Below are 22,403 nucleotides of genomic sequence, written 5' to 3'. Positions count from 1 at the left end.
AAGAGCATGAAATCTAAAGGATCTCCAGCGAGCAATAACTTACAAGCCTTATCATGGCTTTCTCTAAGGTGGTGTCTTGATATCCATTTAGAGCTGTGTGCCAGGCATGACAATGATCCATCAGCATTCCTTCCGCTCTGTTGGATGGTGGATGTCCTCAGCATAGCATTGGTAGAAGAGTTGCCATGGTTTCCAGGTTCAAGATGACATGAACCACTTGCAGCGACCCTGAAGCATGAAAATAATCAAATTCATTCAAAGATGCACAAGCAGGACAAATATTTGTGTCAGACGTAAACAAACTGCAAACAGATGAATTGCATTGATTCCTCTGTTTTCCCTACTAGTTTTTAAGTGTTAATTAATTAATTCCTTTTGTGGAGAGCAAGATAATGCTGGAGAGAGGAAATCTTAGCCTTATATGTTGATATAGATGTATTGTAGTATAGTAGCTGCTGTATCTACTTCATGTTGAATTTCTGCCTTTAGTTACTACACACACACATACACACACACACACACACACATACATTGGAAGCCAAACATCTCCATTTCTTTTTGCGGCAAGAGGCTCTTCACATCCAGATAAATTTTAATCACAGGGTCAGTCCACCCTTGGAGCTGAGAAACTGAAAGGAAAGAGGAGGGGGTAAAAGAGAATTTGTGGCTCTCAATTCAACAATGATTAGTTACTACAGGGAGGCCTGCAGCTTTGTTTCCCAACAAAACCAGCATTTTGGAAAGCTTTGAATGTGGAGCCAGAAAGTTACACAGAGGCTATGAAAATACATGCTACCACTCACACACTCACATTTACACAGACCTATTACAGGTGGACATTTATGAAAAGCTTACAAGACTGATTATCTTGCAGTGTTCCAGTGCTCCCATTAAACTTGTGGAATTTATTCTTCTGCTTTGAATTTATGTTTGTCTATATAATCAGCTGAGTCATGTTATTGAGCAAAGATCACTAATAGACCATTGCATTGCATTGTAAATCATCTTTAAATACAATTCAGCCAATCAAATCTGTAATTTCCAATGAGCATTCAGACTGAGAAGTGAATCATAGAAAAGTAACTCAGTAGTTGACTAGACACAAACAGGATACATCTAATATTTCAATATATAGCACTGAATGATGTTGTGAACCTATTCAATTCATTAATGTTGCATTGTTTCTGTTTATTGATAGTGAGGAAGCTGCTGTACAGGAATTTTTAATTATAATCTTAATATGATTTACTCACTATGGGCCTTTTAAAGTAGTAGCACCATTCTCTTTCATTCTCTTTCCCAAAACACAACATTACTTAATACTTCATTATGAATAATAAAGAGCCCATGTGTTTCTAATGTCCTTGCTAATAGGTATGATGAACTAATGGTGAATTATATGAAGTGTGACAACTTCTTCCACTGAGTCAAGTTATCCCAGATGGTTTCAGCTTGTGTATGGTTAAAACAGAAGCTACTTTAATATGATGGATCATGACCTTGCATATTTGAAGAAATATAGGGTGAAAGAAAGCGCTAACATGTTGGCAGCTAACTCAGTGGCTCCATGTCAATGGGTTTAGGTGACACACAATTGGATGGCTTGTCTTATTTTAATTTGTGTTAAGTGACCCTATAATGGATGTGTAATGGATGTGGACAAATGTTGATCATGTCTCACATGAGCTAGATGTGACCTCTACAGTCTAATTCACACTCCCTTTTACAGCCCTCTGCTGTTGTCTTAAAGGAGCACACAGCAACATGTTTGACCATCAGCACACACTAATCATACATTCTGATCATTACACAGTGCCCCTTTATACTTCTATAACCATAATTTGTGCATTTGTGCGCAATGTATCATAATTAGTGGCTAAGAAGGTATATGAGTGTCTTGTTGTGCATGTGTGTACATGTGTATGTGAATGCGTAGAGGTAACAGCAGGGAATGACAATGAATTAATGAGGTAGTATGCTTTATTGCTATTATATCTGGCAGATTTTAATATTTTTATACCAATTTTCTTTAATTTTACATTTAATACTTTCAAGGAAAGAGAAAAAAATAGTGTCCGTGATTGTCTTAAAAACATCCTCAAGAGAATATTAAAGAAAACGTTGCCACAGCACCAGCCACTGCTTGATTTGCAATTGAAAACCATACAAAATTGTGCCTTCACATATTCAATTTCCCCCTCTTATGTAATGGTAAATGGTTTGTATTTATAAAGCACTTTTCTAGTCTTGATGTCCACTCAAAGTGCTTTACAGTGCAGTCTTTGCCATTCACACACACAATGAGGGGCAGTTTGGGGTTCAGTGTCCATTGATCCATTACATTACAGTTTCATAATGAACCTAAATTAATGTAATGACTGTATTTATAAACTTCTAGGTGTCCATACATATTTGTTTTTGGCCACCGCACTGACAACTACAAATTGATTTCTATTTTTTTTTTCAAATGGGTAAAATCTTTCTTCATAATCAATCAACCCTTCCTGACTATCATGAATATTTCTCTCATGCACAGACACACACAGAAACACTCACAAACATTGTTATCGGACACATCTGCATTATTTGGTCTTCATGAACACAAATGACCTACGTGTATACCTTTTATATGTACATCAAGGATGTGAGATCTAGACTCAAGTGGTCACAGTAGATACATTCAGGCATGTATGATATGTTAATACCAGGTCTGAGCAGGGCCAGATTTGTGTACAAACAATGGTATGGCCATCTGGTTCTCACCACCTTCTGCACTGTTCTCTTCTGGACTCATTATCTTGTTAACATATTTTCTTTTCTACTTTTCTCTCACTCTGTCTATTTTCACTGATGGTTTCCTGCTACTCTGCATCACATGTCAGTGATTGAGGGAGAAAGTAGGAGCACTTGTTTTGATGCAACTGAAGTCCCCAATTAAAATGCAGCATATTGTCGTTTAGAAATTAGATTGCATATTTGCATTAATTGAGATCACGATTTTATATACAATTAATTGTGCAGCCTTAATTGAAAAGTCTGGGTGTACCAGCCGATAGACCCAAATCACCTCCATAAACCAAACTGGAACAGAGCACTTGTGGTAAGTAGGGTAGACCATCGTCAGTCGCTGGCGGCTAATGGCTGTCATCATTTTGAGTCCAACATTATAGTCATGTTTCACCATGTCTTTCTCTGTTGGATTTGTTGGAGCTGCAGAAACAGTGTTGTTACAGAGTGATGGTTCCTCTCTCACAAACTATCTTTGAAGAGACAAGTCATTTAGTTATGACTCCTCCAAAGCAACAGCCTCATATTTGTTGTTTTAATGGTGACAGCAATGTTCAGCAGCAGGTAAAGATAAGATGCTGTTGCAGGGTGTTTTGACACTGCATTGCTAATGCTATATTATTAGTGTCTGAGTTTTGGAAACTTGTAAACATGCACCCATCCTTTTTCATAGTTTCTGTCCCACAGTAGTTAAGTTATTATTCAGATCTGGTATAGCTCAGCAGTTCCTGATGGGCATCTCCCTCTTCAGTTCTCTCTCGCTCTTTGTGTGTTAATTTGGCAAACATTTTTTTCACAAGATCGTGGTGTTTTTGCAACTTCATACTGAAGACTGTTGTGTTTATTTCAACTTCAGCTTTACTTGGCTGGGGCTGAGGGGGCAGAGTAGTCGTCCTCTAAGCCGATCCCAGTCTCCCCCATCTGAATATCGAAGTGTCCTTGGGTTAGATACTGACCCCTGAATTGCCCATAATAAAAAAAGTGCACTGTATGAATGTGTGTGTGAATAGGTGAATGGCAATAAACTGCACTGTAAAGCACTTTCAATCGTCATCAAGACTAGAAAAGGACAACATAAATACAGACCATTTACCATTTACTTCCAACACGCAGCTCCACTCACTCAGTTGCTGTGAGTGGGACATTGCTCAAGATATCAGAGTTTCCAATAATAAGTAAAATGCTGAATATTGGATGTGATAATCAGTCGACCCATATATATATATATATATCGTTAACCAGGAAGTGGTTTCATATCCTTCACCGATGTTTTATGCGTTTCTTGCATCTTTTGCCTTTTCTTGGCTGAGGTAGACAAGATTGTGGCTTGGTCATGTGGAGAACATAGGCAGGCCTCTGGCTGCACTCACCCACTCGTAGGGGTGGAGCTCGATTTCTTGCACTGAGAAAAAGAAAATTGGTTATGTTAGCCTTGGGTTGCCCTTACTGTGGGGTCTGCCACCACACATACGCACACACACATATACACATGCACATGTGTAGTGGTAGTGTGTAATTTCAGTGACAAAGCAGTGCGGCTTGGAAAGCAGATAGGATTAAACCTGTGTGAACAGCCTAAAGACCTCATGCGCATGACTAAAGACGCACACACATACACACTGGGTAAAGTAAGTGTCCTTACTTCACCTAAAGGACAAACGTTCTCCAATAAACAAAGACACAACACATTGTACTGCTGTGTTCCTGTTATACAGACCAAACCTGCAGGTAATGTGAATTTCTGATACAGTTATGGTTAATATGAAATATACAGACTGTGTGTGTGTGTGTGTGGGTGCCCAAGTTTGTTGTTGCATATATAAAAAAGTCCCTGTTGTACTTGCTGGAGATTTGGGCTGATTATTAGTGAGATTTGATGCAGTGACAGAAATTCTTCTTTGACTCAACATGCACAATTCACATTTAAAATACATTTAAAACACACACACACAACGTGGCGAGAGGTGACGAGACACATGAACATGACTTGGGCATTCAAAGACGACGGACCAACAAATACATGGGGGAACACAAAGACTTAAATACACACTGAACTGATGACTTACTCGAGACAAGTGGCACAGGACAAGCAGGTGAGCCTGACGAGGGCAGGAAGTCTAGTGGGGAAAACACACCAGGAGCAGGGACTACAAAATAAAACAGGAAACAGAGGAACACTGAGATGAACATGGGGTGAAGCACAGGGTGGAACATAGAGAGGAACACAGAGATGAACACAGGAGAAGCACAGGGTGGAACACAGAGATGAACACAGCGAGGGACAAAGAGGGGAACACAGGAGAGGGACACAGAGAGGGCGCAAAGAGTGAGACACAGAGTGGGACACAGAAAGGAGCAGAGTGGAACACAAGCGAGGGACACAGAGGGGATGACAGGAGAGGGACACAAAGAGGGACGCAGAGATTGATACACAGAAAGGACCAGAGTGGGACACAAGTGAGGGACACAGAGGGGACATAGAGCAAACTTAAAACATGAATTCAAAACGTAACAAAAACACAGTTTAAACTTGAACTGAAAACTCTTTTTATCGATTTTTCCTAATATTTTGTAATAAAAAGTTGTTAATTGGGGTTAAGATGGAAAATATAGATGACAAGAAAAGAATATTGCTGAATATAACTTTCATGTAATTAAATTCACTTGAATGGGCCATCTCAGCATGCAGTATTCCAGACTTTCTTACATTGCTGCCAATATGAGAGCTGATTTTCATAGAGATTTAAGATATATTTTCATTAAGCAGAGTTGGTATTATATGATCATGTTTTCTTGAACTAGTGATAATCCTACCAGAAGCATTTTGGAAGAAAACAATGCAGGTAAGCCTAAGTGAGTATTACAGAAATAAAATTGTGAAAAAAAACATGAAGATCGGATGATCCCGGTTAAGTCCTCAAATAATACGAATGTTTTCATCTTACAAAAGCAGGACAGACCAAACTTTACTTATCAAAACAAAGGCCAGAATCAAATACAACAACCAGATTTCTTTCATCCGGCCGGTCTGACTGAAGGTTCAGTGTGTAAGATTTAGGTGAAAAGGATTTTTTGCAGAAATTAAATATAAAATAATCCTAGTAATGTTTTCACTGGTGTGATTCATCTAAATTGTATGAATTGTTGTTTTCTTAACCATAGAATGGGCCCTTTATATTTAAAAACTTTATATTTACACAGAGGGGGATCCTCTCTGTGGAGGCCGCCATGTTTTTTACTGTTGTCCAAACTGGACAAACTAAAACCTTTTGAGTTTTTATTACAACTGAAGTTTACCAAGGGTTCTCCTTCATGTTTAGAAGGGGAGGGTGAGGTGAGGGGTACTCAGCTGCAACATGCAACTTCACCTCTAGATGTCACTACATTCTACACACTGTACCTTTAAAGAATTTGGTTTGTTTTATTTGATTTTGTCATAATTAGGTTTGAAGAGGTTCTCAGAAGTACAAAAGTTTAAATCAGTGGAACAGAGAAACTGAACAAATAACTGTGTGAAAAATAATGAGGAGAACAATAATGGATGCAAAATTGACCCCTGTGGAGTCACAAGCCGGAAATAGGAAACTGATAGTGAGTTGCTGACAACCGTGAAAGTTGTATTTGGGTGATAAGACCATAATAAATTGAGAGCAGGTTGTTTTCCACCAACCTAAGTTTCAAGAAACTGTAGCAGGATGGAGGAGGCTTCAGTGTCAAAGGCTACAGTCAAGCCTAGCAAACCAAGAATTAATCTCTCACCATGCAGCAATAAATATATCGTTTGTTATCACTTCACAGTGTAATTTAAGGTTCTGAAGATGGAGTGAAAATCATTAAAAGTATTATATAATCAGCTGAGAAGCAACATCTTTCTCCAAAGTTATTGGAATTAGACACATTTTCAGTCAAAGAGGTCGCCAGCACAGTGCACCTCTACCACCTGAAATGTTGTACTGCACATTTAAAAACAGGTTGTGCAAGGCTTTTGCAGGCAGTTCCTGTCATCTAGAAACATTAATAAGACTGATTCTAAATAATTTGAACTTGAATTCTGCAATCATATGTCACATATCAAAAATGTTCACTTTAATTTGGCATTTTTACAATATTTCTCCTTCAGTTGTTACAGTCAGGAGATAAACAATAGTATCCACTGTAGCATGACAGCATGAAAACAGCTTAAGAAGTGTATAGTGCTGTTTTGGGTGTCATGCTGCTGTATACGTCAGTATATGTCAGTACACACACAGTGTATAAGACTGCAAGCTCCAGCATCTGGAAGTTGTTTGAACATTACCTGCTTGTGTGGAGGTTTGGCCAGTGTTTGGATTTCCACTGTCCAAACTTAAGTGGAGTTTAAGTGAGCTTAATAGACTTTTCTGGATTGGTGCGATAAACCACACCTCACAGTAACTCCCCATAAAGATGGGTGAATGTACTTCAACAGCAATATAAGTCACCTCTCGATGTCACTCACTACGTCTCTCTTAAATGCTGTCTTGTAGCTTTCCATTTCTATTAGTTTTAACACACTAACTATAGGCACATTCTTACTACAGGCCCTCTATTATCATCAACACTGAACTTTTCTTTTGTGTCAAACATGGCCTCCCTCCTGTCTGTGGGCCTGTGTCTATATGTCTGTCCTTAGGGTTTTTCAGTATTGTGGGAAAACAGTAATTAGAAAGCAGCTAACAGTGTAAACAGGCCCCAGAGGGGGGCTGATTAGACAGATGTAGGATTAGTGGAGGTTATCTGTGCTGCAGTCAGGTGGAGTTAGAGGGTGGAATCAGTTGCAGGGCATTTATTTCCAGCAGTTGTCAAAGTAACCACAGTAGGGATGTTGCGATTAACTGATTTTTCGATATCCGCGGTTTCATAACGTCACCATTTCTCTAACTATGGTGTCCTGCCCCTCACGAGTCACATAATTTGTGTGTGCGAGCCACTGAAACATTAGTTGAGAAGAGGGAACTGACTTAATGGCCTTTTTTATACCAAATCCATTCATTCCATCCATCTGTAGCACAGCCATCATGTGGCGCTTAGGCATCCAGTGTGGCCCGGGTGTTATATGAAGGGAGTAAATCTTTGTAGAATGCTGTTCCAAAGAAAAGTTCAAAATGTAAATATCGATAACTCTCACCATTAAAGTCACATTCTGGTTTCTTTCAACTTTATTGGTAGATAAACTTTCTAAACAGCAAAACATTTTACAAATCTACAGTAAAGCCATTTGTGTTACCCCCCTGTGCTTACTTGCATAAGCTATGTGTTTATATGTATTGAACTTTTGTTATATTGATGTTATATCAGGATAATTATTGTTATCAAGCACCACCGACACAGTTCCATTCACCTTTATTCATTGGAGTACTGTCTCGGTAGGTGGTGCATCCATACAACTTCCTATTTCTATTCTTCAGTAGATATGTTGTTCCTGGTACCCAGAGTTGGGTATTGGCTGTATACCTTTTTATATGCACAACGCTAGGCCTCCTCCTCCAAAGTGTTAGGTTGGAGGTAGACAATATTACACACAGATAACTAAAAAACTAAACATATAAAAACAGCTTCAGCTGTAACTTGGTTGATCATCATGCAAACATTACTAGATCAAGCCCAGCACAGGCACCTTTCCCCAGCTCCTTTTTTGAGTTGATTGTGTTCCCCTCATTGCCCCCTCTGAAGGCTCCCTACATTTTTCTACAGTATCATAAGGTAAAGAGATCTTCTTTTATTCATGTGCTAACCTTTAGCTTCCCCTACCTACAGAGGGGAGAGGAGCAGCCTCACATTGTGGCACAGCACTTTATCGCTGTGATGCAAGCTGGCTAATAAGGGTTTTACCTGAGGGGTCTCAGGTGCTAATCTCTGCTCACAGCAGAGGGACTAGCTGAGTATTCATTATAACCCTATGAGAAAGGCTTCCTGCTCCTCATTTTTCACTAATAGCCTCCTAACTATCTGACATGATGGACCAGCTGACCTCTCACACCTACGTCCTCCCTTTCTATGCAGTCACTGCTGACTCATAAATTACCTTGCCAAACTCGACAGACGGATGTGGCTATTTTACTGATACAGATTCTTCAGTGTTTTTTTTAAAGTTTAATGGCGAAGCAGCAGCTCTCACTTTGTCAGCTACTCTCCTCTCTTACTTTCCTTTCTATATTCTCAGCTTCCACCCCTCCTCTTACATTTCCTGAATGTTAAATGAGGTGTGGTGCCGAGAGATATTCTCTCTGGCTTGTTCACACCAGGTGTTAACATCCATCTCTGATGACCCAAGCACAAGTGGATGGCTTTAAGTACGGATGAAACCACAATCCAGGACACATTGAGCTGATTTATCCAGGGAAACACTGAAAGAATACCTAATCAGCTTATGTACTCTGTGTGTGTACTCGTTAGCAAACATTACAAATAATGAACTTAGCTTTATCCACAACCTCAGACAATGACAAAAGTCCCTACAGAGCAATATTCATCTCGTATGATTTTCTTTGCCAGGAACACGTCAAGTTGAGTACAGTCTGTATTGTTTTAATTTTGTCTACTTTTAATTTCTTGCTGACTAGGCAGAGACATTGTATTGCTGCCTCCTGTCAATTAAAAGCAACAATATTTTTGATCTTTTTGAAAAGAAATAGTAGGTATGCACAGGATCACTGAAAGGCCACAGTCCAGATTTGGACTCAAATGTTGTTAGATGTTAAAACCGATAAATCATTGAGTGTTTCTGTTTTAACCGACGCAGCTTTACTAGCCATTAGCTTGGTTGGGTGGCCCAGAAAATGTACGTACCAAGTGCATGCAGTGTGTTTTTTAAATATGATTTATTTATGGCATTGTCAGCAAGAGATAAGATCAAACATAAACCCTCAAACATATATATACATTTATAAGTTACAAGTAACCGTAGGCCTTTTGTGAGATGAGATAAATGCTGGCAGTGGTGGAGTTGGCATTAAGTCAAGAGGACAACATCAACCATATATAAATATACACTAATAATAATAATCATAATAATAACAATAATAAAATAAATACATAATTAAGAATACAAAAATTACAAGACACTTGTAACTCCTCCTGAGTGCTATTTTACCCTAGCCAGTGGAGCTAGCATGTAGGGACCTGATTGGATACATATATCCAATGGGTATGGGAGGGGGCTCATCTCGCGTAACAATGTGAGAAAAGCTTGAAAAAATAGGATGGAAGTGAATGAGCAGTGGGCAGGACACTGAACAGTACAACTTACTTTGAGGGGATGTTGTTGGCTGATGTGATGGCTGAGAGTGAGTCAAATACAAGTTTCCAAAACCGAGAAAGGGTGGAGAGGTCATGCAAGATAGATGTAAACTAGTTTGCTTTTAGACCAGTGCACTCTGTGAACTACTTCACACTGTAAGACCCCATGCTGGGTGCAAATAGATGAGGAATAGACCTGGTTCATTGTGGACTGCCAGACCTCAGGCTCTGTCTCTATGTTAAGGTCCTCGGACCAAATGGTGCAAAATTGATCAGGGGTCAAGGATTGAAATCTCAGGAAAATGTTGTATCACTCAGAGATGGTACCTCTCTGCGGAAAGGATTCATGTTAAAAATTGTGTCAATCCAAGGAGAAATAGCAGGGAAATTGGGAAAGCAATTATGAATGAAGTCTCAGATGTGTAAGTATCTGAAGAAGTGGGTTCTCTGCATATTAAATGCATGAATTTACTGTTTAAAGGATGCAAATGTTCCATCAATGTAAAGATGCTTTACAGACACAATTCCATGGTCTACCCAGGTTACAAAAGCCCTGTTTGTTATAGAGGTAGGAAACAGAGGGCTGGAGTATACAGGGGAACAAAGAGGTATTGCCTGGAAACTGGAGTCAAGATCCTGAGACTATAGTGTTACCTGAGTACGTTAATGGTAATGTCAGAGGGAGGCACAAAAGGAACATCATAGAGGAAGAATAGCATGAAGTAACCTCAATCTGCAGGCATGGTGAGGATTGGTTGCTAGGGCAGCACCAGTGCATAAGGATCAAACATTAGCAGCCCAATAGTAGAAGTTAGGTAGTGCTAGACCACCTATTTCTTTGGGTTTTTGTAGAATTTCTTCACAAATTCTGTTTTATTTTTGTCCCATATGAACTGAGAAATAAAGCTACTGAAGCTGGCAGGAGGCATTTCTTGTCCCTATTAGGCATGATGATGCATAGCTTGGCTGGGAATAGTAGAGCCAGCTTTCCCGTGCTGATACAGTTCAGCCATGGGGCTTTTGTACTCGGTGCACTACATTAACACATCGGAACAGTGGTCTTCAGAAAACCGGATCTTATGGCCTTTCTAGACTAGAAAAATGATATGTTTGTGCACCTCACTGATCACCTCTGTCCATCACACGAAACACTAAGGATAGGTTGTGAATGGTCAGGGCCTTCCATGTCTCCTGTAAAATTATGGATGTATTTTATGACTAATTTAATGCAAAGTATTGTGTACAACAATACTTGAACTCTCCATTAACATCAGGACAGCAGAAAGTCCACACATCTTCTGCCACAGGCTAAAAACTGCTAAAAACCTACTTTATCAGAATAAAATGATCTAAACTTCCTAAACAATTAACTCATAATTGGAAGACCGTGTGGACATATCATGGTTTTGATACAGAAAATATTAACATTAGGATTTAAAATACTCTAAAACTCTAAAACTTATTTGACTCCGGTCTGCCATGGATGCACTCTGGTATCTGAAAATAGATCCTTCAGATCCTACTGTTCCCCTCTAATATTGACTGATTGAATCACATTTTAATGAATCACACAACTTTAAAACCTTGAGAAATATGCATGTGTCATTGAAAATCAACTTTGCTCTGATATGAGATATTATTCCGTTTTTATTTCCATGAAACAAGCTCTTTGTAATCATTAAAAATATTTTAATCCATTTTATTGCACATTAATGATTGAACCCTCCTCTGTGGACATGCTGTTTTAGATGTAGTGGGAAGACAGTTAGTGTCATAAATTTGACATAATAATTATTATATAAATTGAAGGGGATTATTGTTTTGAATACATTCTATTTATATATATATTATTATATTTCTACTTTTTTGAATTACAAATATTTCTGCATGTCAACATGCAAAGCTATGATACTGAGCATGGTAAACGTTATACATACTTGTTACATATTACAATGTTGGCATTGTCATTTGTCATGTGCTCATCAGAGAGCTGTAGCCTCAGTCATGTTCTGCAGATGAAGTGAAGTCTGTTTCTTCCATGGACAACCCTACTGTCTGAAGCTGACTTTGTCTTTATGTTCATAGAAGTTTCAGTTTGTACATTCTTCATTCTGCAACCTTAGTTGTGTTTTTGTTGGGACCATAACTGTCTCTGATATTTGTATGTTTCTCTGCCTCACAGTTTCTTAGTCTGTGGCACTGATATCCGATTTCAGTCAACGCCATGTTAATGACCTGCTGCACTGTCCATATGCTACTTTTAATCACTCTTTTCATTGTCCAACCACACTACAGATTGCTTTTTTCCTTTCCAATGTTTAGTTTGACCCAGGTCACTCAGGGTAGCAAGGAAAGAAAAATTATCCAGTGAAAGCAATAATCTTAAAACTCAGCTGAATTATGTTTGAGTTTTTACAAGGTGAGACCAAGGATGAATGATCAGCTGCATAAAGTAGTACCTGTACCAGTAGCTCAGTCCATAGAGACTTGGCTTGGGAACCAGAAGATCGAGGGTCATTTCTCCTCTAAAGACCCACAGAGCATGTGAAGGGGCATTAACTGCATCACAGACTACAAGATCAAAGATGCACAGTGACCCCAGGACCCCTCTCTGCCAGATGCTCTCAACAGGTTCTACGCCCGTTTCGAGGATTTCAGATCCACCACAAGCACCAGCCCCACCCCAACATCGGGAGAAGTGCCCCTCAGCATAACCACAGCAGAGGTCATGTCAGTCCTCACCTCCTTCTACAGATGTGTGGTGGAAAGCATCCTGTGCTCTTGCATCACCGTGTGGCACAGCAGCAGCTCTGCGGCAGAGAAGAGGGCCCTGCAGAGAGTGGTGAAAGCTGCACAGAGAACTTTGGGCAGCAGCCTTCCCACCACCACAGACATCTACACTTCTAGATGCAGGAAAAGGGCCTCCTGCATCATGAAAGACCCCACTCACCCCGCACACACACTGTTTGCCCCCCTCCCCTCAGGCAGGAGGCTGCAGAGCATCAAGAGCAGGGTCACGAGGCTGAGGAACAGCTAACCTGAAGCTGTCAGACTGCTGAACTCCTTGTAGCTCTATAGCCTGCTGCCACCTTTCCACCTTATGTCACCCAACCCTTAATTGTAGTTTTGTAGTTTAGTTAAATCTCATTTAGTTTAGTCTAGTTGGTTTATTGTACAGTTTTTCAGTCACATTCCAAGCACTTTAACCGTGATTTTAATTAGTATTTTTGTTCTGGCTTACCAGGACGTGAGATTGTAATTTCGCTGTTAGAAAACAATAAAATACAGTGACTGTCTGCTTAGTGGGACTTAATTTCCCCCTAATTACCGATTAAGCCTGAGACTTCTGCCTGAAACATCTTCTGGCTTGTTCAAATGCACTTCCCCAGATACACAGTGGCCCTCAGCAGGCCTGTCAGACACAAGAGCCTCATACTTCACTGTAGCTACAGTTGCATCAGTGACAAAAAAAGTCTGAGCTCTTTGACTTCAGGCTTTCATCATATTTATCTAACTTAGGGGTCTTAATGTACTGCTACTGTCAATGAACTGCTCTTATTAGAAGACATTTTGAATACAATTTTCAGATAATGTGACCAGGTAAATGAAACTGTCCCTCATGATGGAATAATAATGTCCCATTTTCTTTTGAGCGCCCTCTTATTTCTTGAATAAACAAACCTTGTCTTTGGCCTAAACATACTAGGAGTCTAACCAGCTGGTCAAATTCAAACACGAGCCCTCGACAATACCCATAAGCAAAAATTACTGCCTCTTAGACGCGTATAAGATTAATTCAAAACACCCCTACCAAAGTGTCATTTCTTTTTCTGAAGTCAGTATTTTGACAGTCTGCATTACACTGCACTTTGTAGTCACACTTCTAACATATGGATAAACTTGGCATGAATGAGGTGCTCTAGGCAAGTTGTGATCTTGATGTTAAGTAAAGTGATGCAGCTGTGGCTTGGGTCAGCTGTGGTAGATTTTAAGTCATTGTGTTTCACATAAGATTGCAACTAAACACTGTGTATTTAATCTATAGACCCCCTAAATCCATTTTAAGCTTTCCCAAACAATTCTCTGTACTCCTCTTTATGGTGATGCCAAGTTATGACAGATTTCTAATTTTAGGATATATTAACATATACATCTGCTGTCCATTTAACCTTTTAGCTTGAGAATTTATTAATATTGTTGGTTCTTTGAACTTTACCAGGGCTGTCACAGGACCTACTCACAACAAGGGCCACACCCTTGATATTGTGATCTCACAGGGGATTTTAGTTGACCACCGGTAACAGACTGCACATCAGGAGCTCCAGGACATTTCCCTTTCTTTTTGGCCTGCCTTGAACTGATAACTTGACCAGCAAAAATGTAGCAATCAGGAATGAGTTGAAGGACCTTTCAAATCCACTTACCTGGCAACCGATGTAATGATAGCTAAATGATATTTCAGCTCTGCTATCTGAAATTGTTGTAGCAACCGTGCACCTGCTTCTGAAAGCATTGTGACAAGTTGCTGACGAAATGGAAAATCTTTGCCAGAAGAAAATGAAAGGTGGAGCTGAGAGGGAGATAATTAAGAAAAAAAAAGCTCTTTTAATACTGTTAAATAAGTGACATGTTCTCCAGGAAGGGACCAGGTCAGTCAAGTGACGCTACAGTAGTAGGACTGCGGTAAAATAAGCTTCCATTCTGAAACGCACGGTCAAACTAGTCCCCATTCATTTCAAAGTGGGCATTGTTTCTATGCACTAGGTAAGGAGCATTTAGAGTGATTTCAAAATAAAATGGACCTTCCTGAAAAGGGGATGTTACATATATTCAGTGAGTAAATGTATGAATGAATAAGTGAGGTAACAAATTAATTAATTAAAATACACAAAATTAATTGAACTAAATGAATCAATGATAAATGATAAATAAACTGAATGATAAAAAATGGTGTGAAAAAATTTCAGAGAGAATTTAGACTTACATTTTTTTAATTACTGCTGTGTGAATAAGAACTACTTAAATTCAAGCAAAATAAACTCTGTGTTTCCACTAACTAATTTCACTTTACAATGACAGTTCACCACCTCACAGTCTCACTCTGATAATATGAGGACATGTAGAATTTCAAAGTAAAAGCCCTTGGAAATGTCATGTGTTCACTGTTTTCCCTCTAAATTCATATTGATATTTATAATAAACTACCATTTCCACAGGCTAATTTAAAAAGCCCTTGTAAATTTTTATGATTTCACAGTTTTGGTTGTGGCAAAAGAGAAGGAGATTCATATTGCACTTGAGAATAATGAAAAGATGGCAGAGTGCAGTGAGCACCATCTACTTGTTTACTAGTCTGTTAAACATCAACAAAAGCATTAGCCTTCAAAATTAGAGGTCATTCAATTTTCTACACAAAATAGGCTCAACTGCAAATTTTAGTAGGTGAATGAATTTCACTCAGGATGACACTTCTCAGAACTTGCATCTTAAGCACCTCATCCTGTGAGCAATAAATGGGAGCGGTGCATTCCTCAACCCATATTTATGCAATAGGTGGGGATCCTTCTAAGCCTTTGAATGGACAGCAGAGAGGGGAATTATACTGCACCAGTGGTTTGTAGTGGTGTTCAGTACTGATTAACCAATTTTATACAACTCTCTTAGGTCTTACAAAAAATTATCTTGTATATCTAAGTGTCTAAGAACTTTTTACCATGTCTACAGAATTCTCTCAACATCATCAGCAGAACTTGTAGAAGCAAATACACCTTATAGCAGCAACTCATAACAATTCAGTCAGGAACACTTTGTCATACCCATTTATTGCACAATGGGAATACAGTTATGATTGGCACTGACAGCTCCATTCTTTGGATGTTCACTGCATTAGCCAAGCAGCATGCAAAGATAAAACAGGGAACATGTACAGAACCCCCAAAACAATGGAAACCTAACGCCAAGTTAGAATAATGATATCTTTATGTAGCAGAAAGCATGCTGCAGATCTGAAATTGTTGGCTAAGGAATATAAGCATGCATCCTCTGAAACGGTATACTACTATTATGTGACATGAGTAAGTATAGCAGCAAGAATGCTGTCGACCTCTAAAATGATAGATTAAGGAATGCGGTTATGCATTCTGCAAGAGAACGTACTACCGTTATGTGAAATATCTATGTGTAGTGTCAAGCATGCTGCTGACCTCTAAAAATTATATACTAAAGAATGTGGGCATGCATTCTACGGAAGAACATACTATTGTTATGTGATTTATCTATGTGAGCATGCTGCAGACTTCTAAAGTTATGACTAAAGAATGCAGGCATGCATTTTGCGAGACTTCATACAACAATTATGTGAAATATCTAGGTTAGATATTAGTACTCATGGTTAGGGATGTCACGATATGAAATTTTGGTGCCATGATTATTGTCAGAGGAAATATCACTGTTTAACGATTTACACGATAATTGAAAAAAACACACAACAAACAATATATAGTGAATATACAGTGTATAATATAGCTAATGAATGGAAATATTTATTTTTGTCATTAACAATATCCAGTTAGTTCTTATGGTGTAACGTTTAGCTATTTAAAAATAATTTATGTAAGCTATTTTATTTAGTTGCCTTATTGTGGAAGGTTGGTCAGTGAATTTGTGTTTCCTGTCATCATAAGCAGTGTATCTGTGTGGGACTTTTATTATGAAGGGTCGCCGACAAAAGTTGTTCTGTTTTGGGAGCAAGGTGTTGACTAGTTGTGTAAAAGTAAAAAGGTATACTGTCCTGGTTCAAGACACATTCTTTATGTCCTTATTATATTATTACTACCTCCAGTATAGTTGAATTAAACTCCTGGCTACATTAAAAATGGTTAATAGGAAGAGAAAAAGAGAGCGACAGAGAGAGAGAGGTGTGAGTGTATCAGCTGCTCCGTAGGAGCTGGTCAGTAAACAAGGATTTTTCCTCTCACTGTGAACTCCTCCGATGGAGTTTTTCGAACAGCATTGGTGGAAATAAGGCTGTAACATCAGTTCCGTCTTTTCGACTAACTTTTGAGTGACTCACACACACAAACTATATGACTCGCAAGAGGCAGGACACCATACTTAGATATCGTAGTTTTTACAATTCTTACGGTTATGAAATCGTGACATTATGAAACTGCAGATATTGTATTGTATATATTGTAAAATCTTTTAATCGTGACATCCCTACTCATGGTCTTTTGAGCTGAGATGATATATTCTAAGCCCGGGTGAACTTAATGTTGGATGGCTGCTGAATACCACAACCTGGAGGATTCAGAGACCAGGTCAGTAGCGGTGGTAGCACTGATGTGAGAGGGGTGTGAGGTGTACTGCTGGGACAGGAGTTTGCATCATTTGAAGAGTAGGCGAAGGCAAGATCCTGACGTGGCCTTTCCTTTGTCAGTGGGTAACAAGGGCTCATCTTGCCTCACACGAAGATGCAATTGGAGATGTCGGGCTATAGAAGATAGGAGACCGAGAGCAGTTTTGGGATATGACGTTCCATAACGTTGAACCTTTTCCCTCTCTATCAGATTTTGAGTGCTTAAGGTGGATTTAGAACATTCAAGTGTTGAGGGAGTAGTGAATTTGCCGCACCTGAGGAACCCTTGAATGCATCCATGAATATGGCTTCTAATAAAGCATCTTCATATGACCAAAACCCAGAACCTTAAGTGGATCACCAGCTTGTGCACTATAGGCAAAGAGAGGGGAAGGCGCTAATCATTGCTTCCTGGATGTTGCCCGAGAGAACGTGTGCAACGACAACAGGATATAATTCTAATAGAGCAGTGGATTAACATAAGAGGCAAGAGCAAGCACTCCTTTAAGCCAAACCCCTCATTATTGTAGATCCTCCAAAACCAGAGAGAACAGCATATGTATAGAACCTGAGGGCAAGTGATGTCTCTACTTTGTTGTTGTAGAGAAAATTAATAAATATAAATGTCAATCAATCAATCAATCAAATGTATTTATATAGCACGGTATCACAACAAACAGTTGTCTCATGGTGCTGCACAAAAGTCCACGATCTTAAGAAACACAAAATCCAACTTGTTCCACACTGAGCAAGCATGAGCAACAGTGGGAAGGAAAAACTCCCAGGTTGAAGAAACCTCCGGCAGAACCAGGCTCGATGTGGACGGCCTCTGCCAGGACTGGTTGGGGTGATGGACAAAGAACAAGTAATACAGGGGAAAAAAAGGAAATGAAGGGGGGGGGGGGGGGGGGGGGGGGGTGGAGTCAGTGTCAGGTCAGGGGCTTGAATCCAGCCCGGGAATCTCCACATGGACGTTTGCATGGTCTTCCAAGGGCGCGTTGGTCCCCCCGGGCACTCCTGCCTCCCTCATGGTTCACGTGCGCAGTAATAGGACCGATGGCTCAAGGTGGGAGGTCCTCAGGTGGGAGTGCTGGTGATTTCGTGAGCCCTCACATCAGCCCTGCGAAAGACCAGCGACCTCACTAGGTCCATCCCTCACCAGGACCTGAGCCAGGATGGGCTCCGGAGAGCCGCACAGTATGGACCAAGGAGGGGAGGAGAAGACCCAAGGAGTAAGAGATATGTAATAAGATATCACAAAATAAACCAGGCAGAGAGTGAAGAAGAGAGAGGAAGATAGAAGGTGCTGGTGCCTGATGGGTGATCCCCCAGCAGTGTAGGCCTATAGCAGCATAGCTATGGATGACTATGGTTCAGGGTAGAGCTAAAAGCTTTATCAAAAAGGAAGGTTTTAAGTCTAGCCTTAAATGTAGAGACTGTGTCTGCCTCCCTCACTGAGAGTGGGAGCTGGTTCCAAAGGAGAGGAGCTTGGTAACTGAAAGTTCTACCACCCATTCTACTCTTAGTAACTCTAGGCACTACAAGGAGTCCCGAGTTTAGGGAGCAAAGTGGTTAAAAAATGGTTAAGAGCTCTTTAATATATGATGGGGCCTGATTGTTGAGGGCCTTATAAGTCAGAAGGAGGATTTTGAACTCTATCCTCTGTTTAACAGGGAGCCAGTGAAGTCAAGCTAGGACAGCAGTAATGTGATCCCGTCTTCTGGTTCCTGTCAGTACTCGTGCAGCAGCATTCTGCATCAGCTGAAGGGTGTTTAAGGATTTGCTGGGACACCCTGATAATAGGGATTTGCAGTAGTCTAGCCTAGACATAATAAAGGCATGAATCAGTTTTTCAGAATCCTGTTTTGACAGGATGTGTCTGATTGTCTTTATATTACGCAGATGAAAGAAAGCTGTTCTGGAAGTTTGACTAATGTGTTGGGTAAGTGACAGATCTTCATCAATGATAACTGCTAGGTTCTTCACAGTGGAGTTTGGAACCAGGCGAATATCATCTAGGTTAACCGACTGGTTAGACAGAGTTTCTCTGAGATGCCTAGGACCCAGGATTATGACCTCAGTTTTGTCTGTGTTTAACAATAAGAAATTCTGGGTCATCCAGGCCTTGATGTCTTTAAGACAGTTTTGAAGTCGAATTAAATGGTTCAGTTTGTCTGGCTTCATAGATAAATATAACTGTGTGTCATCTGCATAGCAGTGAAAAAGAATGTTATGGTTTCTAATAATATTGCCTAATGGTAACATGTATAAATTAAAGAGTATTGGGCCAAGAACCGAACCTTGTGGGACTCCATGATTAACTTTAGTGTATGATGAGTATTCATCATTAACACTAACAAAGTGGAATCTATTTGATAAATAAGACCTAAACCAGCTTAATGCTGTCCCTCCAATCCCAACCTCCTGCTCTAATCTTTGAAGGAGAATGTTTTGGTCAATGGTGTCGAATGCAGCACTGAGATCTAACATGACCAGCATGGAGACAAGACCCTGGTCAGAGGCTAGGAGAATATCATTTGAGACTTTTAGAAGTGCTGACTCTGTGCTATCGTGCATTCTAAATCCAGACTGATAGCCCTCCTGCAGGTAATTTCTCTGGAAGTGATCGAGCAGCTGATTTACAACAGCTCTTTCTAAAAGTTTAGAAGTAAATGGGAGGTTTGATATAGGCCTGTAATTTGCTAAGATACCTGCATCTAAGCTAGGCTTCTTTAGGAGAGGCTTAATTACTGCTAGTTTAAAAGCCTGTGGTACATAGCCAGTTAATAAAGAGCTATTTATAAAATTCAATACAGTGCTGTCGACTTCTAAGAACGCCTCTTTAAAGAGCTGAGTAGGGATGGGGTCCAGCAAGCAGGTTGAAGTTTTAGAGGATGAGACTAAAGAAGATAGCTGTGAAAGGGTGATCTGGGAGAACTGATCTAACCGTGACTCTAGGTCTACACTTTTTTCATAGTTGACAGTTTGTGACTGAGTTTTTGGGGAGTAAAGGTGAATTTTCTCTCTGATAGTTTCAATTTTATCAGTGAAGAAGTGAATAAAATCATTGCTGCTCAAAATCCTGTTGAATTTTTGGTTCAATAGAGCTGTGGCTCTTGGTCAGCCTGGCCACAGTGCTGAAAAGAAACCTGGGGTTGTTCTTATTGTCCTCTATTAGTCTAGGGTAATATGAGGTTCTGGCACGTTGAAGAGCTTTTTTATACACTTCAAGGCAGCTCCTCCAGGAAGTAAAATTAACTTCAGAATGGGCGGAGTGCAACTTCCTCTCTAACCTCCGTGTTGCCTGTTTTAGGGTCCGAGTTTCAGAAGTAAACCACGGAGTGAACCTCCTCTGATGAATTAACTTCTTTTTCAGAGGAGCAATACTATCAAGGACAGTTTGAAGTCCTGAGGTTGTACTATCCACTAAGTTATCGAGTTCTGCAGGAGCGAGGTTGAAAAGATTATCACACGTTTCATTTACGCATGGCTGCAGAATAGAGGGAATTATCTCCTTGAATTTATCAATTTTGTTATCGGACAGTAACCGACTATGGGAGAATTTTTGACTCGACTGAGTACAGTTGCTAGTCATAAATTCAAATGAGAGAAGGAAATGATCTGACAATAAAGGGTTGGAATCACACACTACTACATTCTCAACATCAATGCCATGTGTCAGTATAAGGTCTAAGGTGTGGTTTAAGTTATGAGTTGGTTTATCTACGTGCTGACTGAAACCAAATGAATCTATCAGAGAGTTAAACGCACCTCTAAGGCTATCATTGGCTTCATCAACATGAATGTTAAAGTCACCCATGATGATGATTTTATCTGCACTAAGGACTAGTTCTGACAGAAATTCTGCAAATTAATTTAGAAACTCTGTATAAGCAGCAGGTGGGCGATAAAGGATGGTTAAATAAACAGGTTTATGTTGTTTAAGGGTTGGTTGGGAAAGACAAAGGGTGAGGCTTTCAAACGATGTAAAATGTTTTCTTTTCGAGGGGTGATTGTAAGGTAAGAGTTATATATTGCTGCTACCCCTCCACCTCTACCTGTACTTCGGGGAATATGTGTATTACTGTGGGTTGGAGGTGTAGCTTCATTTATGATCACAAATTTGTCCTGTTGGAGCCAGGATTCTGTTATACAGAATAAATCAAATTTGCGATCACTAATCAGGTCATTGATCAGTAGAGATTTAGACCTGAGTGATCTGACGTTTAATAAGCCACATTTAATTTGACTATGTTTAGATTCTGTGGCATGGGTTGTGTCGATTTTTACCAGGTTACTGTGGACTGCTCCTCTCGTTCCTATCTGTCTAATGGGGACAGTATGAGTTTTGGAGGCAGACACAGTCTTTATCATAGATGTAGGTGACTGATCCAGGAGCGCAGAGAAGTGTGTAGGACTGCAACTCTGCTGCCTGGTCTCCACTCTGAGTTGTCAAGTTAAATAAGTTATAATATTTCTAGCCATAAGAGAGGCTCCATCCAAAGTGGGGTGGATGCCATCTCTCCTCATGAGACCAGGCTTTCCCCAGAATTTTGGCCAATAATTTATATAGCCCAGATTATTGTCCGGGCACCACCTCGACAACCAGCTGTTAAATTGATGCATGCGACTAAACATGTCATCACTACTTATATTTGGCAGGGGGCCAGAGAAGATTACGGTGTCGAACATAGTTTTGGCGTATGTACACACTGATTTAACATTAGTTTTAGTGACCTCCGACTGACGCAGACGAGTGTCGTTACTGCCGACGTGAACAATAATCTTATTAAATTTACTGTTACGTTTAGCCAGCAGTTTAAGATTTGACTCTATGTCTCCAGCTCTGGCCCCGGGGATACACTTAACTAAGGTCGCTGGTGACGTAAACTTCACGTCGTACTACGGAGTCTCCAATGACCAGAGTCGTGTCCTCAGCTGATGCGTTGCTGAGAGGGGAAAATTTATTGGAAACACGAAAATGTGTATAGAGAAAATTAAT

The 22,403-nt window shown here is 39.9% G+C and overlaps 1 protein-coding gene across 9 annotated transcripts in view; it reads left to right on the top strand.

Annotated features, from left to right (window-relative positions):
- The window catches only part of fat3a (FAT atypical cadherin 3a), a 184,378-nt gene that overhangs the window by 65,333 nt on the left and 96,642 nt on the right, over positions 1 to 22,403 (top strand). The gene's annotated exons all lie outside the window — the stretch shown is intronic.

This window comes from Paralichthys olivaceus, chromosome 11 (assembly GCF_024713975.1).
Source record: "Paralichthys olivaceus isolate ysfri-2021 chromosome 11, ASM2471397v2, whole genome shotgun sequence".
In the NCBI taxonomy this organism is placed as follows: Eukaryota; Metazoa; Chordata; class Actinopteri; order Pleuronectiformes; family Paralichthyidae; genus Paralichthys; species Paralichthys olivaceus.
The sequence above is the reverse complement of the archived record's forward strand: the minus strand, read 5'-3'. Positions and strand labels throughout refer to the sequence as shown.